General features: G+C 56.5%; 1 protein-coding gene across 1 annotated transcript in view; it reads left to right on the top strand.

Moving 5' to 3' along the window:
* Window positions 1-11702: 11702 nt before the first annotated feature.
* Window positions 11703-16772, top strand: part of pxb (putative Hedgehog signaling attenuator pxb) — an 80182-nt gene continuing 75112 nt past the window's right edge. Inside the window, exon 1 of the mRNA XM_017902000.1 lies at window positions 11703-12462. The gene's annotated coding sequence lies outside the window, so the exon portion shown is untranslated. The remainder of the gene's footprint in view (window positions 12463-16772) is intronic.

Below are 16772 nucleotides of genomic sequence, written 5' to 3'. Positions count from 1 at the left end.
CGACACGGTATTAGCCATGATTTAATTAAACACGCCGCTGCCGAGAAAATTAGCAGTTACCGCGACTGCCATCGGCCACGATGCCCAATCGTCGCCTGGTTCTCCGGCGTTTGCTCGAGCGCAGGAACTGCGAGGCACTTGGAAGGAGACACTCCGCTCCGGCCGTTCGTTTCGCTCGTTTGAGGCTTAACCCGCGACGAGACGGATCGCGGACGGATCTCGCGGTTAGAGGAGAGAAACAGAGACGGCTTGTATCTCCGGGAAAATTTATAATTACTCCGCAAACGCGGTCGGCGATGGGCCGGGACGCGGCATTATTTTAAACGCGAACAAAGCCGTCGCTCGGGTTTTCGAGCTGCTTCGGGTAATGAGTAGGATGAGTAGGATCTGCCGACCTGGAAATGACGGATCCATTGTTCGCGGCTAGTTCGAGAGAACGCCAACGATGCGCCAGATACAACGAGAACGAGGAAACTTTCGTTCCGGTGCCACGGACGCGCGTCCATTTCGTTTGCGCGGAAGATCGGGAAATCGAGCATCGATCGTACCCGATGATCCGGATCTCGGGCCGCGCTGTGTTAGGGAAAAGAATCTCCCTCAGGGATTCCGCACGGAATAGCGAAAATTTCGCGAGACTGCAGGCTAGAATTTCGCGTGGAGGGCGCGCGGGATCGATCGAAAGAGTCGAAAGGGGAGACGCACGGGTTTCGCAGGAGCCTCTCCGACCTCGTGATTTCGGCGGACTTTCGAAAAGGGAGAAAGAGAGAGAGAGAGAGAGAGAGTGAGAGAGGGGTAGAACCTCGGTCGCTCGCGAACGATCGAGGTTGTTGCCGGGATAATAACGGTCGTAAAAAATAATAGGGTTCGAGGTGAATTCTCGGACAGCCCGGATGATATTTAGAGGATCTAATGACACCGAATTTATGGGCCAGGTGCTCCGCGACTGGCCGCGATTTCAGCGTGAAACGCCGCGCGGAGCTCTGACGAGCACGCGGTTAACGTTTGATCGCGTCGACTGCGTCTTCCGTTATATAAATCACGAGCGTGGTCCAGCGGCGTAATTCAGCCGCGGCGCTGCCTTCTCCGAAGCCGAGCGGACGCGACAAAAACCGAGCTGTCCGCGGCGGATAAGCGTCTCACGGTCGGCGAGTGCGTGTCCTCGCGTACGCGACCGCTTTAATTCCCTTCGTGGGGAACGAGCCGCGCCGCTCCAAGGCCGATTCGGGACCCCGAAGAAGAGAGCTCGGAATATTAATGCGCGGCTCGTGAAAGGCGTCGCGCACGTAGCGCGCGAGTTATCGCCGAAAGAAAGCGGTCGTACGTGGCGCTGCGGAGCCGGACTTTCCGGGGACACGAATCATCCGCGACAGATAGACCCCCGGTGATCCAGCGTGGTCCTTATCTGCTCGCAAGGACGCGTGCGCGCGTAGCCCCGTCTCCGCTTCGTCGATGGACGAATACACCCGAAAATCCCTCGGTAGGAGGGTCCCCGGGGATCGAGAAAGTCGTATTTATTACGGAATAGGGTGGCCTCCGGTAATCCTTTCATAAATAACAAAGTATTTACGTAAGGTTTCCGGAAAGGTGAATGGTCCGGCGAGTTTCAGATTATGGTCTTCCACGGTCTTCCACCACAATGGCCGGCCGTGTTTTCCGCTTCCTGCCCCGTTCGGCGTCCGTCTCCTCCGGACCTGAGTCCTGCGCCAGCTTCCCCTTCGCGCTTCTCCATCGCGCTTCGCTTATAAGGTATACGCCACGGCCGTGGGTGTGCGCGAACCAAAGGGCACCTTTTACGGGCTTTACCGTCGCGTAGAGCTATCTCGAGTAGACTGGCCTAGCCGGGGAGTTTCTTCCCATCGCTTCCGAGTACGCTCGAGAGTACTCTCGCGAGGACGCTCGTTGCCGGAGATTCGTCGAGCAATCGTTTATCCGGGATAACGATCTCGCGCTGAAACCCGACAATTCGATTGCACGATTGCACGATTGTATCTCGCGGGTGGAACCCGCGAAGGTCAGCTGTCACGCGGACCGACTGGGAAATTACGCGACCGGGGGTAGGACCAGGTGGAAAAATAACGGGGAATATTTCACGAGCAGCTCGATAGCCGAATGTTTTTCTTCCAAATCGCCCCTATATCGCATTCCAAATTAATCTCTCCAATAACGACGCGCCGGTGCCATTATTTTCAACGACTACCGCCCCGCGTCAGCGGCTATCCCATCCGCGATTCGTTGCGCTTGGCTCGCGGAGACCGCGATATCGGACGGATGACAACGTTCGATGGAGAATATTACGGCGACACGAGATCGCGGTCGCGTTCGGGGCGACGCAAACTCAATATTTACCGTTCGGTTCAGCCGGTGACTTCGGTCGGGGCAACGTCAAGCAGGGCTCGAGGACTCTTTAATTAAGTTGGATCGCCATTATGGACAATCAACATCGAGGTTCCTGCGGTTTCGTCGTTGCTGTTATGAAATTTGCCGCGAAACCCGGGAAATTGGGTCGTCCAACCGATCCTACGAACAGATAGAGAGATAGGGAGGAAGGGTACGCGTACACGCATGTGCGTTTCGGCTCGCGTCCTCGGGACCAGTCCGCGGCTTTGTCTCCGCGGCCAGTTCGTTTGCTCGTCGCTTCTCTTTGGTCAGGTGCGCGTCTGCCATCTCCTTTTGTTCTTCCGTTCGACCGTCTTTCTTTCTTTCCTCCTGCTCCGCACGGTCTCCGTCTCTCGACCATCTCTCTCCGGCTGCTCTTGCTCGGATCCGGGCAGACTCTCTTCGTACCGGCAGGTATCCCAGAAATGGCGGACTGCGGCGAAGCAGGTAAACGAACGGGTGCCTAATTCGGTGCACGGCTGGAATATCGCGTTGCGGGATAATTATGCGCGGCAAGAGCTAGCCGCGAGTCGGCTCATAGGCGATACATAGCGGCGAAATTGACCGGGATTATTCGCGAATCCCGGCATTTCCGGCTCGCCTCTGGGCACGAGGATATTCCGGCTAACGTGTCCATGCTCGAGCTACGTCGATGATAATTGTCTCGCTCGTTACCGACTAACCGGCCATTTGTTACGGGAAATATTAACGCCCCGGATTTTCCACGAGGAGCCAGGAAATTGGGAGGTTTCGGAAAAATCAAGGGGAACCATTGGGAATTACTTAACGGTCCACGCGTTTCTGGAGATCGATAGAGACGCGGAGGTAAGCCGACAGGGGATTAAAAGGTCGTTTAGCGAGACGACGCGAGGTCCGGGCAAAGGCAGCAGCCAGAGTACGAGGAGTTGGAGGAGTCCCAGGATCCGGCGCGAGCCGCTGACTGTGACGATACCCACGGCCCGGCAGGAAGGTGCCAGGACCTCAAGCTGAGAGCATAATGAGCGGCCAGCGAGTAACGAAGACCGCTCAATCTCTTCCCGAAGCCGCACGCTGTCTCTTCAAAGAGCATACTCCCGTTCCCTTAACTCCGATCCCGACCGCTAATCCGTTTAATCTCGAGATAATTAATGACCGTCACGCTTTAATAATTCTTGGCCTGGCGTGGCAAACGCGGTAAGCTTCGGCGTTTACGTCGAAGCCCGTGAACGGAGTTGCATCTCACGGAGCTGCGCGAACACGAGAACCCGATGTCCCGATGGACGAGAACGAGTCGGATTTCGAAGACTCGCGACTCGATCGTCGACCGGTCTGTAATTTATTCGAGTCCGAGTTTCGAGACCCAGGTGTTTTCAAGGTTTCCCTCGCGTAGACGCTACGCAAAGGGGACATCGAGGCGGCGGGGCCCAGTCGCGTCGGCCAGGAAGCCGTCCGCCGGCATGGTTTACACAGGATTTTCGAAAGAGACGGCTTTATCCGCGTATAGACTCGTGTTTACATGGACGCCTATGTATCGGCGCGTGTTCGAGGACGGGGAGCCCTCCCTAAATGCACTGGCAAGTGTTTGCGCAGACTCTGTTGTGGTCTTTTACGACGAATTTCTGTGTATGCAAATACGACAGCCGGCGTGGTAGCCGAACAAACGAGGGCCTGGTGGCTGGCTTCCTCGAGCCTCCCGCGAGGAAAGCGTTACTTCGAAGCGGAGCCAGGCGACGCGAAACTCGGACGTTTATCGCGAACTAGAACACGGGCCACTTTCGCGCGCGTTAGCCGGCGATAGCGATCGCTTTGAGCGGATAACGCGTATTCGCCGACGACGGTTCATCGCCGGTTATCAAAATGCAAATCGAGCAGGCCGTGGAAACGGACGCGGTATCCCGAAGGGTACGCGACGGTAGTTAGAGCGAAGCGGATATAGCGGACGAAGCGGACCGACCGAGCCGGCATACCTGACCACCAATTATCCCTGCGTCTCGCCCAACTGCTCCGCTCCCTGCCTGCCCCGTTGTTTTTCGGACGTTTTAACGGACCTCCACTGCCAAACACCGGCCTGCTCGGATAATTCAGATATCATCCCTTCGATTTATCCGGCAATCCCGGTGAACGAGGATCGACCCGTCGACGTTCGAACGAGGGGATGCCTTAGGGGCTCGCGTGCCAACTGACGTCTCCCAAAGCGGGCCAGATTATAAACTGCCGTTCGCGGACCAACCCCGTGGGTGCGACGAGGACGCTCGCGCGTCCGGATCGCGTTGGCGCGAGAGAGAAGGGACGCGGTGTCGGTGCGGACCGAGACCGACGAGATAGAGAGATTTCCGGGGCGAAACTGGGAATTCCGAGACGAATTCGGGGATACATCTGGATGACTGGAGGAAGAGGGAGAGGGGATGGTCGCGAGGCGTTTTTCTTGCCAGAAGCCTGGAGCGTGGAACACCGGAGCTACGGTAGAGGGATTAAAGCGTTAAGAGGAGCGATTCGACTGACGGCGAGGCGCGAAGCCTCGCACGTTCGGATCGATCTTCAGGGATTTCTGCTGCGCGATGGCGTGGCTCTTCTCCGGTGTCCTCGATCGTGGGGACGAGACGGGTTCTCGGATCTACCGAGCGGATAGGCTTCTTCACGGCCGATTAAGTAGCGCCCCGCTCGTGTATCGGACGAGTCGACGAAAAGCTTCGTGGAAATTTCGACGTTGATCGCAGCTCTCGACTCGAGGGATTCCTCTCCTACTCGCGTTTCCTGCTCGATGATTCTCGCGAAATAAGTTCTCCGCGGGTCGGAGGGAAAAAACGGGGTCGCGGGCAGGCAGCTGCACGGGAGGAAAAATTCCGCACTGCGTAAAGGTCGATCGCGAGAGCCGGTTTAAACGAGGATTTAGCGGTTTGTTAGCTTTCTAAATAACGCGTGGTTCGAGCGAGGAGCGGCGCGCGGCAGGCGTGCAGGAACGATGGTCCAATTAAGGATGCGCTGCCGGTTACTTTCGGTTAATCCGCGAGGAGAGCGATCTCCGGCCGCGGAGCTCGAAACTCTTAACTTTCAGCAAACTTTCCGGTTTCATCGCCCGGCGAAACTCTTCCGTTTCTCCTCCGGCCACGAAAGCCTCGAATTACCCCGCTTCGCGTGTACCCGCGGCGGAATTTCCACGCGACGCGTCCCGACCTCTTTAATTAAACGGTACCCTTAATCGTACCGCTTTCGAGTACCCTTTTTCCACCCCTCCGATCGCTCCGCGTCGCCGCGGAAACGTCCAACAACTTTCTCGAAATTTCCGGAAATTCGCAACAAAGGGACGCGCGATCGTTGCACGGTCGACCACCGATTAGGCCCCCGGACACGTCGGGTAACCGTGACGAAATCCCGTCTCGCATCGGCGATTCAGCTTCCCAGAAGGCAGCTCGCGTACCCGGCAACACGAGCATACTCGTGCAGCGGGGCAAAGTGATTGGCAAGCGTGGCGAACTCGCGGGCACGGGATACGCGATTTCGCCTGGAAATCCGAAAGCATTGTTCTCCGCGTTCCGGCACCCCGTCGCGGTACTCATCGCGTCCCGAAAGCTCTCCGAGACGTCCTCCGGACTCGGACCGATGGATTTATGAATTTACGGTCACCCCGACCCACGGGGGGCTAATTGGTGGCAGCGTGAAGCGAGCTGCCTGCTCGCCACTCGCCCATGCACGCGCGCGTCCCCTTTCGTCTCGCGAAAAACCCGCACTCGCGTTAATTGCCGCAATTTCCTAGGCATCGTTAGGCCCGTCCCGAGACCGTCTTTGGTTCCACGATCCCGCGTCGTTCGCCTAGCAGACCTTTTCATCCGGATCACCGTAACCCTCTAACGACCCGTGATTATGATTCATTAACCGTTGCGTTCGGACCGAATGGCTTCTCTCGGAGATCGCATCGGCCCGAGGCGGATTTATAATTGCCAGCCTTGTCTCTCGGACGCGCGACACGCTCCGTATTTGGACGGAGCGTGCTCTCCTCTTTGCTCCCCGTTCGCGCGAAGCTGCGCGAGGATTCGGTAGCGGCAGCGTTTGAAGGTTTAAATTTACGGATTCGGGACCGATCAAACGCGAAGCGGGGAATCGTTGAGCTTTCTTCGAGAAATCGGACAATGTTCCGGGTACGTCGAGGGTGCTCTCGAAATCGCGTCCACGAGATGCGTTGCACGCGGAAGAACCGGTCGCCGCTGGCAGCCGATGTAGGGGACGTGGAAAAAGCGGTCGGACCATTTGTAGGTTGCAACGCCTAGCATTTACATGTCGAGATAAGCTAATGAGACGTCCAACGGTTGAAGGTAAACACGCTAGAAGTTTCCATTCCACGAAACGCGACCATTCCGGCCGTTTGCTCTTATCGTCCATTCTTGCCTTTCGTTTCGCGTATAGACCTAGCTTTGGGCAAATTTTTTAACTGTTCCCCGTGGTCTCCTCGCGTGGAAAATCCCCGATAGCCGTAACCAACGCGATTTCGCGTTCGGGGGCGGAGCGGCCGAATTATGCTAGTAAAATTCCTAGCGATGGCGGCAGTGTTGCGTAAAATTCGGTGTCTTCTGGCCGCGTCACGTTCACCGCGGCAGGTATACACCTCGAGATCCTCGGAATAAGTCGGTTCATCTCGAATCCACTTTTCTCCGCTCTCTCCCCCGTAGTACCCTGTTTTCGCGCGAACGCGATGGAAAAGGGAACGAGAGTCGGTTTAAACGCGGGCGGAGGTGCATCGCATTTTTCTTGATATACTTTCGCGGCACGGGACGTTCCGAAATTCATCACGGGGAGCTACTTCATATAACGCGGCGGAATGAATTATGTCGCGGCGTATCTCGGCGAGGTATCTTCGTTTTTCTCCGCTCGTAATCCCGCACGGGCGCACGTGCCGCTGAATTCGAGGTTTAAATTCGCGGCGACGTTTCGAGTATGCGACCGCGGATCGTACGAGCCTCTGGCGCGTATCTCGCCGTGAAATAATTTCGCGAGCGTCGCGTCGGCCGCGATCGTCTCGCGCGTTCCACCGGTATATTAACGGGCCACTTTGCATCGCGACGATTAACCGCGTGCGTTCCGCAACGTTCGCGAATTAATCCCGTCGCGCCGCGAGTGCGGATTTTAAGGATCTCGCCGATTCGGCCGCGAAATTCGGTTGCCGCGGGTATGCCGGGAGGAGAGGAGAGGAGGAGGATCGAAGAACTCGAGGAACGAATCGTTCGGTTCCGCAGGGATCGGTTTACGACGCGGCGGAGAGGTGTAGATCGGTGCTTCTTCGTCGAGAGAGTAACGAACGTCGCGACGAGACGAGTGGAAACGCGTGAAATTTACGCGACGGTAAATTGCGTTTCCCGTGGTCGGCTCGCGTGGAAATCGTTATCGGGCCGGAGAAGAGCGATAGCGGGGACCGTGGGCAAATACGGCGGACAGCGTTTATCGTCCTTCGACTACGTTCACGTGGCACTCCGCGGACTGACGACCCCTGCCAGTCGAAGGTATACGCAATTTATTCCCGGGTGATAAATCATCGTCCACCTACGTTCGTAATTTCTTTTTGGATCATAAATCAGTTGCGCCTCGGCACCCATACGCGGTGCGTGTAACCACGGCGAGCGGAGAGAAGACCTGGAAGGCCGGTGGATGCCGCTGGATGCCGGTGCATCGGTTACACAGCTCGTCGGCTTTTTGCCAGCCCCTTCGAATGCCCGGCGCGGAGAAAAATCGCGACCGCTTCGCGCGATGACCCGTTTATTAACCCGTCAACGCGGCGAGATTCATGGAAGCGCTAGCCTACTCGGATAACGGAGATCTGGCTGCACAGGTGTCGAATGGACCGAGACTGGCGACTTTTCCCGTCAGATTCCACTCGTCCTGGTCGACAAAGCGTCGAAGAAGCCGCTCCGAAAATGACCGGGAGGAATTAACGGCGGCGTCCGACTCGTAGCTCCATTAATATCAATTTTATCGCGGCGATCGGGAGCGCGCGTGCGCGGGTCGCCGTGAGTCAGGCTGTTTATAGCGACGATATTTTAATACCCCCTTGGCGTCTCCTTCCCGTACACGATCAACCTTCGGCCAGCGTCCCGGTTGACAATGTGCCGCCTTTGAAGATCGAACAGCGTCGGGGAAAATCGTTTCGGCGTCGACACGGTTCGGGACAGCACGGCTCTTTGTATCGATGCTGTTTAATCTTATCGGCCTGCCCGTTATCGTCTTTACACGATCCGGTACGATGTTCGCTCCGCTACGTGGCGATCGCGGTCCAACTCCGTGACTCTTCGCGACGACGCGACTCATGTTTATTTAAAAGCACGCCGCGATCACCGCTGGTAATCGGGGACACCGATCGCGTCGATCGTTTGGAAATGCGTGCGGTTGATCGACCTGAGCTCGTCGACCGATAACGCGTCCACGAGTTTCACCGCCCATTCCCGGAGAAATCGTGGAAATTGGCCGTAAAACGTAGCGAAGACGGGAGAAGCGGAGAAATCGTCGATAATTGCCCGATGGTTCCGCTTTGGCCGGGACGCTATTTCGTTTTCGGGCCACTCGCGAAAGAACGCAGGTCGAAGATATTAGCGCTCTATCGCCGGTTTTTCCATCGAATTTCCGAGAGCAACGAACTTTACGTTCCTCGCCTGTTATCGCGTGTTTTTGCCCATCTCCCTCTCTCTCTCTCTCTCTCTCCCTCTTACTCTCCGCAGATACGACAAGTTCCTCGGTCTATTTGCCCGACTAGATACACCGGCTATCTCGCGTGTTTTTGAGAAAGGTTAAACAAACTTCTGACGCCCGAAAACCGACGAAGATTACCCGTGTTTGTCGAACGATGCATCATCCCTCGCAAACAGACTGCGCAATCTTCCTCTCCACGATGGAATCCACTGGCGCGGCCAGGTCGAGTCCGTATTTGCTCGCGTTAAAACTCTTAACCGCCGCGGCGTCGATTCCGCTCCGCCTCTCGTGGTACCTAACCGCGTCGATAACGCTCGAAAATTTCCCTCCGTGTCTCGCGCGTTTTCCCCAATTTTCCCTAATTCCGCGGACGTGAACGAACGCTCCGCCATTACCTCGGTCAGTGGAGCCTTCGCACGAAACAAGACGAATTCTCGCTGAAAACGCAAACCGGTTGGCAACGATAAATCCCGGAGCGAGAGAGTTAGCGGCGTGGCCACTCACGGTTTCCCGGTCGCCGTGAAACCGCGGCCACTTTCTCACGGAATGCATTAACGCCTTTCCGGCGACACGCGGGGGCCCCGTCGACGAGCATCCACTCGGCGTCACGGTGCACAAGCTCCAGAAGGATGTTTAGCAAACACTCGGAAAATTCGCTGCATCACCTTTCGGCTTGGCGTTCGGCAAACAAGCCCCGGTTGGAGCGCTTCCAGAAAAGCTGTCGCCGCTCGGCGTAGTAGGCGCCGGCGTCCGCCCACCGAGCATCGTCGACGAATAATCTCCGCGAGTCTGGCACAGGCTTCGCGAGTATCCGATCGCTGCACACCTCGGATCGCGGCAGATCCGAAGCGGCTTCTCTCGTCGCCGGTTTTTTCGCTCCACCGGTGACTCGTTCCATCAACGTCTGCGGTCTGCCATAGGGTGGTGGCCATGGGCCGCGCGGAGCAACCCCATGGCAAACGGTGGACCGTTTAGCCGGACGAATAGCCCGCCGACGGTACAATATCGCGTGCAATACAATAACCACAATGGACTATTTCGGCATCAACCTGTTCCGCAAAGCTTAGGCCCGCCGTTTGAAGTTCCCGACGCCAGGCGCCGGCCACCGCTTCCCTTTCGCGATCCACCGGCCCGAACGAAAGGATTTCTAAATACTCGTTCGCGGTATTTGCGGATATCCGCCGGTAGTCCCCGCTAGACCTCGAAATACCGCTGCCACGAAGCGTGCAGCCACCGTGAGAGGGCGGCAGGGGGTGTGGGAACGGGGGTGCGACGCGGGATAAAGAAGGAGCGAGAGATCGGTCGGGAAGGAGGGAACAAACGACGACGGGACCTTCTCTCACGGGGCGCCTGCAATCCGATCCTCAAAGCCCATCGGGTAAATACACCCACGCTGGCAGGGGGATAGGGCCGGCGGGGGAGGAGGAGCGTTTAATTAATTCTATCCAGTACAGCCGCTGGAACATAGCCGGCAATTCCGGCTGCGTTTTCGCGATACGTCCGCCTTGTTGCGTTTATACGCGCGTAGGAGTGCGTTGGCTAAGTATTCGGTCAAAGCAAACCGCCGCTTCGGACGCGTTCGAATCCACGAGATGATTGGACACTTGTTTACCGGCATCCGGGAAACTCCGAATTGCCGGATCAGACGCGGCCATTGCTCTTTCTTCTCGGCGAGCATAGAGAGCAGCGGCGGTTCGCTTAGAAAGCGTCGAGAGTGGATAGAACTCGATAGATCGGAGCGTCGTCCTCTCGTAGGCAGACTCTTCCAGCTGTTCGCGATCGGAACAACGCGCGGTTGCGCTCGTGACCCATATCCCACGACGCGCGACGCTCGCGATCGCTGCGCGCCGATAAGCAGACGGATGTTCCGTTACAGTAAGTGCGCTCGTGACCCATATCCCACGACGCGCGACGCTCGCGATCGCTGCGCGCCGATAAGCAGACGCGGATGTTCCGTTACAGTAATTTCTGATTCCGCGTCCTACGCGTTTATCGCGACTCCCGTCGAGAACGCTTCATTACGCTCCGCGCGGACTCGTGGCGGAAAGGAAACCGTAGTCGAGCGGCGAATTAAACGCTCGTCGGAACAAACGACGCTTGTCACTTTACCCGACGACTTTGTCTCGTTACAGCCCCCGCGGAATTGCCCCGACGCGGAGAGTCCTGTCATTCAACCCCGTCTGCGGCTCGTCGACCCGAAGCAGCAGCCCCCGTGAAGCTCTCGCGAAACGGTGGAGGGCACCACGGTGCAGGCGCTCGCCACGATCGGCACAGCGGTAGAAGCTCGAAGAACCTGGACCATCCGCGTGCACCCTGCTGCCGTGGCTGAGCTTCCTTTTTTTTTCTTTTTTCCACCGAGTCACCGTTGTGTTCACGCTCTAAAAGGACGACACCGGTTTCCATCCTCGTCTGACGCACCAGCGCCACTACACCCCTCGGCGGTCTCGCTCGCACTCGCGTGAAAGGAGTCTGCCACGCGGAGCACGAAGAAAGAAGAGTCGCGGCGGACGGAGTGGGGGAAGCTAGCGCAGCGGCGGTAGTGGGGCGGCCGGGCGTCGGGTGGGGGCAGTGGCAACGTGGTAGAGGAAGGCTTCGGGCGGCGGAGTGGGGGTAGGCACGAAACGAAGCCTCCGAGGGATCGGGCGAAAGCGGCGAGCAACAGTGTGCCGCGCGCCGCCGACAAGGGAGTGTAGTCGTGAAGAGTTTGGTGATCGGTAGAGCGCGTGTTTCGTAGCGGAAAAGTGTCGGAGGGTGAGATTGCGCGAGTGCACTCGGGTGCGTACACGAACACATGTTCCGAGTGGAAAGCGCGAGACAGCTGACACTGGAGGACGCGAGCTCGACCGCGTCCGTGGAAGTCTTCGACTCGTGCGAAACAGTGAGGTTTCCCGTGGTGGGTTCCGTGCGGGTGCTAACCCGACGTGCCTTCGAGTGAAAGAGGATAAAGGAATGATCGAGAGTGTCGGGTGCAGTGCATCGTTCTCCACGACGACCACCCCGGTTCATCGTCGTGTCCGTTGACGGCGTATGGCTCGTCGCCTCGTCTCGAGATTCTCAACGACGCTTCGACACGAGCAACCGTCCCCGTCGTCGTCGTCGTCGTCGTCGTCGTCCCCGTCCCGTCGTCCCGTCGTTCCTCCGCGAACGGGCGAGAGAGGAGCAGCGCACGATCGACGAGCAGAGACGGTGGTCGACGGGTGATCTCGAGGAAAGTGTACCCCGCAGGAACAAGCTTACGGTGGCCGAGTGACTCGTGAGAGGAAACGACGCGCAGTGATCGAAAAGGATACACGGATCGTCTTGGAGCAGGGAAATTGCCACGACCCTCCGCGACGCGAGTGGTGCGCGTAGAAGCCAGCCACGAGGAGGGTGCCCCGTACTTTCGAAGGAAATGCGCTGCTAGCAAATCGGCAAGGTGTCGCCCGAATTTTTGAGGTAGGCACCCCTTTTCTTTCTCGCTATCGCGATTACCGAGTGAAAACGCGCATCGAAGCAGACGCGACGATTGCATCGGCGGAAAGGTGCGTGCGTGGCGCGGTAATTGCGTCGGGAAATGGACCATATCGCCGAGGTTGTGAAAGGCCGTTACACCGGATACGTTGCTTCTCGTGCCGCGTGCAAATTACGACCGGGGTATTTCGCGTCGGCACGTGGCGACCGAGCCACCCGCAGGCCGCAAAGTTACCACCGTTTCGCGAGATTTTTCACCCCCCTCCGAAGAGTATTAACCGAGTTTTCCCGAAAATCCGCCATTCTTCGAATAACGTCCCCGTGATAAAACTTTTACGATCGTGTTCGCGCGACGCTGTCCGTCGAACGGCGTCGACATCGCGATCCGCGAATAGCCGACGGGTGTCGTCCGTCGCGAAAATCGACGCTGCCGATTAAATCGTCGAAAGCACCTCGTGTAGTCGTCCTCCCCGTGATACTTCCAGACCTTTCCATCGCGACGAGATCCACCGGACACGCAATTTTTCCGCGATTAACGCGTCGCGATAGCTTGACTGGAGATTTCCGGATCCGATTCGGCGACAGACGATGGTTCGCGAGAGGAAACGACGAAAGGGAAACGCGCTAGGCGCGAGTGGAAGCAGGGTGAAATTCCGCGAGCGCGTGTCTCGGGGGTGGCAGAGAAAGACGGAACTTAATGCAGCGAGGAAACAAATAAAGCATCTCCGAGGGGGATTGAAAAGAGTCGACGTGCCGCGGAGATCGATATTCGCGACTCGCTGCGAAACGTCGGGCGAGATTAACGCGTGCTGCCGAATACGCGTCGACGGCTCTCCTCTCTCGCGCTTTTCGACCGTTCTCCTCCCGTTTCCTCCTCTTTCTCCGACGAATTAAATCGGTCGCGTCGGCCGTGGCCGATTCGGTTCCGCTGTGTTCGGCCTTTTCGACGAGGGCTCGTGCTCGTTCACCTGTTGGTTAATTTCCATCGAATCACGGGGATGTTTACTCTCGATTACCCGCCGTAATGGAGAATTTTCATCGCGGTAATTAAGCGAATCCTGGGCCGTGCCGCGCACGGAAATGCACTCGTTTCATTTGCGAAATTACCCAGGACCAGGGTTCCCGGAACGGAGCGCGCGGTATCGCGTTATTTTTCGACGCCGCGGCCATTAAAACGTCCTGCTCGTCGCGAGAGCAACGTTTCCGGCGTGGTTCGATTTAAACGAGTTACGACGACCGCTCTCTCCTCTCTTTTCGCGTGTACGAGCGCATGCCACCGAACGGAGATGAAATTAGAAATAATCTCGAGACTCCCACGAACTGTCGGGATCGGGCGGCGAGGAGAGGCGCGCCTGTCGCTGACAGTTATTAGGAACTTATGGGGCGAGAGTTCACGGTGAAAATTCGAGCCAGACCACGACTGGAGCAGTTGCTTTTCTGTTTGGGACGCGGCACCGTTTATTTTCACTGCTCACCAAACCGTGTCGCGTCCCTTCGCGAACGTCACTTTTTCTCCCGTTCCTTTTCTTCCCACCCTTCTCGCGTTCTTCGCTTTTATCTCGAGTCCCCGAATCGACGACTACTACGTTTCTTTATCCCTTCGCACTCGACGTACTCGTTTCGGGCAATCACGATGTTCGTCGTTGCACTCGAGGCACTCGAGCGTAGCGATTACGCGAGCACAGCCTAACGCGTGATTCGTTTCGAGATATTAACGCCGTTAACTCCTCGTCCTACGATTCGAGCTTCAACAGCGTGGTCCCAAAACGTAAACAGAACGGCCGAGCCTTCGAGCCATTCCGCGACTCGGCAAAGTTGTTGTCTCAAGTCGTGTTCCAATCGCACGCGAAATTTTCGTTTCGAGGACACCGTAGAGGGTCGCGTATTTTTCTGATATATTTAAGGAAATATATTCCACTGTGCGAACGTAGTCAAGAATAACGCGCAATCGAGTCCACTAGCCTGGGCTGTGTTATTTGGAATAGGGTACGTCTACGAAAACCACGGCTGTGACACGTGGTGTTTGCATTTGACCCGGTCGACGTACCACGAGCCAGGCCCGTGATAGCCAGTTTCGACCCGACCGACGGACCACGAGTCTCTCACGTGGTTGTAGGCCAAAGGCTTGACGACCGATCACGGGAATTTACGTTTTTCTACGCCTATGTACTTTATCGTGTACTTTTCTACGTACTTTTCTAACACATAGGATTGTTAAATCGTTATCTGCGTTTTATTTTATTACGTAATTTGAGTCAAAAGTCTATTATATGCCCGGTCCTGCGTGAAAGGATGGAAATTAAATACCCGGTCGTCGACGTGTTGAAAATTCCTCGTTTGAAATATATCTGTAGTTCGGTTTCATTGCAACGCGAAATCGTTTATCTTCCTGGATCTTTCGCTTAAAATTGATCCATTTTGATCATTCCATTCGAAAGGAACGAACGGGGGTATAAGAAACGGGAGCTGTTCCTGCAAGTTCTAAAATACGCGAAAATACGAAAATATTTGCCGAGAGCAATGGCAGCGTTCGATGGCGCGGGAAATTTGAATATCGGCGGAGATCAATGGGTCGCTAATTGCGGGCTCGATCGAAATCAGGTTTCGAAAGGTGTTCGCGGTTAAGATAAAAATACGGTGCACGCGGCGTTCGTTTAAATGGGATTGAAAATTTAAACGGATCTCTCGTACTCCGCGAAACACCGCGTAGCCCGCTAATCCGTTGCCGCGGAGACGAGCTCGATAATCGTCGCGACGTCTGCAAATCCCGTCGCGGAGTCTTCGTTTCCTCGTGGCAGAATGGTGGAAAACTTCTCGTCGCACGGTGGCCGGCGTCATAGTCGGACGTCAAATTCGTTGAATAAATCCGCGACTGCGCGTAAATATTTCACGAGGAACGAAAAGGCGAGCTGGTCGCGCCCTTGGCAGTGAATAGTCCACGGAATCGACGACAGATGGAGGCACGTGACGGCCGGTGCTCCAGCGGCCCACGCGGACCATCGACTTTCCGCCCTTGTCCACGGGCAAAATACCGGGCAAAATACCGAAATACGTGAACCGCAATCTCTATCAGGCTCGTTAACGACGGTTCACCCGTGCTCCACTCCGATAACGCTAATTGCCGTCCGAGAGACTCGTCACTCGGGAATGTCAACGACTCTTTGTTCGCGAAGAAAATTCCGGATAGCCGTTTCGAAGTTAACGACTCGATCGACGACTCATCGGCTGTTCTCCGGATATTCGAGTTAAAGTAGGATAAACCGAGATTTCGATCGCTAAACGCGTAAGACTTACAAGCGTGACAGGCGTCCAGACGCCGGCGTCACCTGCTCTCACGCACCCTCGTGTCACCGAATACCTGCCTCGCGGGGGAGAGGCCTCTCGAAGTCGGTTGCTTAGCCGGAGGGTCTCGGTTTAATAAAGCACCGGTGAGAAACGCGAAACACGTGCGTGCAAAAGTTCTCCCCACGGAGCGTGTGTAACGACGTTCCACGGGTGAAAGTAGGAGGAAGAAAGTTACGAGGGCGGCGGTTACGCGGTGCCGGGGAGGGTGGACCCCCGAGTAGTTTCAGATGTCCCGTTACCTTCCCTTCTTCCATAGGGTTCCCAAGCTCGCGCGGTTGTCGAGGGGTCGCGGTAAACGATCCGCGGAGCGCGTAGAATTTTCCTGCCACGGAATTATACCGATAGGTCCGCGTCAAATCGAAATACGACCGCGCTGGGTTGCAGCGTAATATCGGTAATGGGGGCAACGGTTTAACGACGGAGTTTGCCGAAAGTGGCCCGGGGTGCGCCGTATTCCCTGGCCGCTCGCTAAACTCGGATATTGGAAAATCGAGTTAACTTATGCCAGAACGGAACACAACGTTTTCTCCCGTTACCGTGAACGGCCGTGATTTTCAGCCTTTCAACCCCGAAACTCGTTTCCCTTATTCGTTTCGCGCGAGCGCTAAACGGTACTCGCGGCGCGGAATGGTTTGGCGACCGTAGGGGGTCGGGAAGGAACGAGGAGAGAGTGACCCTCGTCGTATCACGACTGGCCGAAGAGGGTGCGAACTTTGCGTTTCTATGGCTCGCGAACAGGGAGAGTTTCGCGAGAGTTTGGAGGGTCGCCGGGTTTCTGGGAGACCGGTCGCCGCGGCACCGGTGCTGTTGGCCGATTGTCACACTCGTGACGAGAGTATCGATACCGACCGACGCGAGGGGATGATCCTGCGAGATTGCCGGCTGTCATTCTAACTCCCATCGCGCGATTCTCTGTCTCCGCGTGTCTGCAAACACTCTGCCGCTGTATC

The sequence above is a fragment of the Eufriesea mexicana genome, unplaced genomic scaffold (assembly GCF_001483705.2).
Source record: "Eufriesea mexicana isolate 0111107269 unplaced genomic scaffold, ASM148370v2 scaffold1653, whole genome shotgun sequence".
In the NCBI taxonomy this organism is placed as follows: Eukaryota; Metazoa; Arthropoda; class Insecta; order Hymenoptera; family Apidae; genus Eufriesea; species Eufriesea mexicana.
Note: the sequence above shows the minus strand (reverse complement) of the source record. Positions and strands in the feature narration are given on the sequence as shown.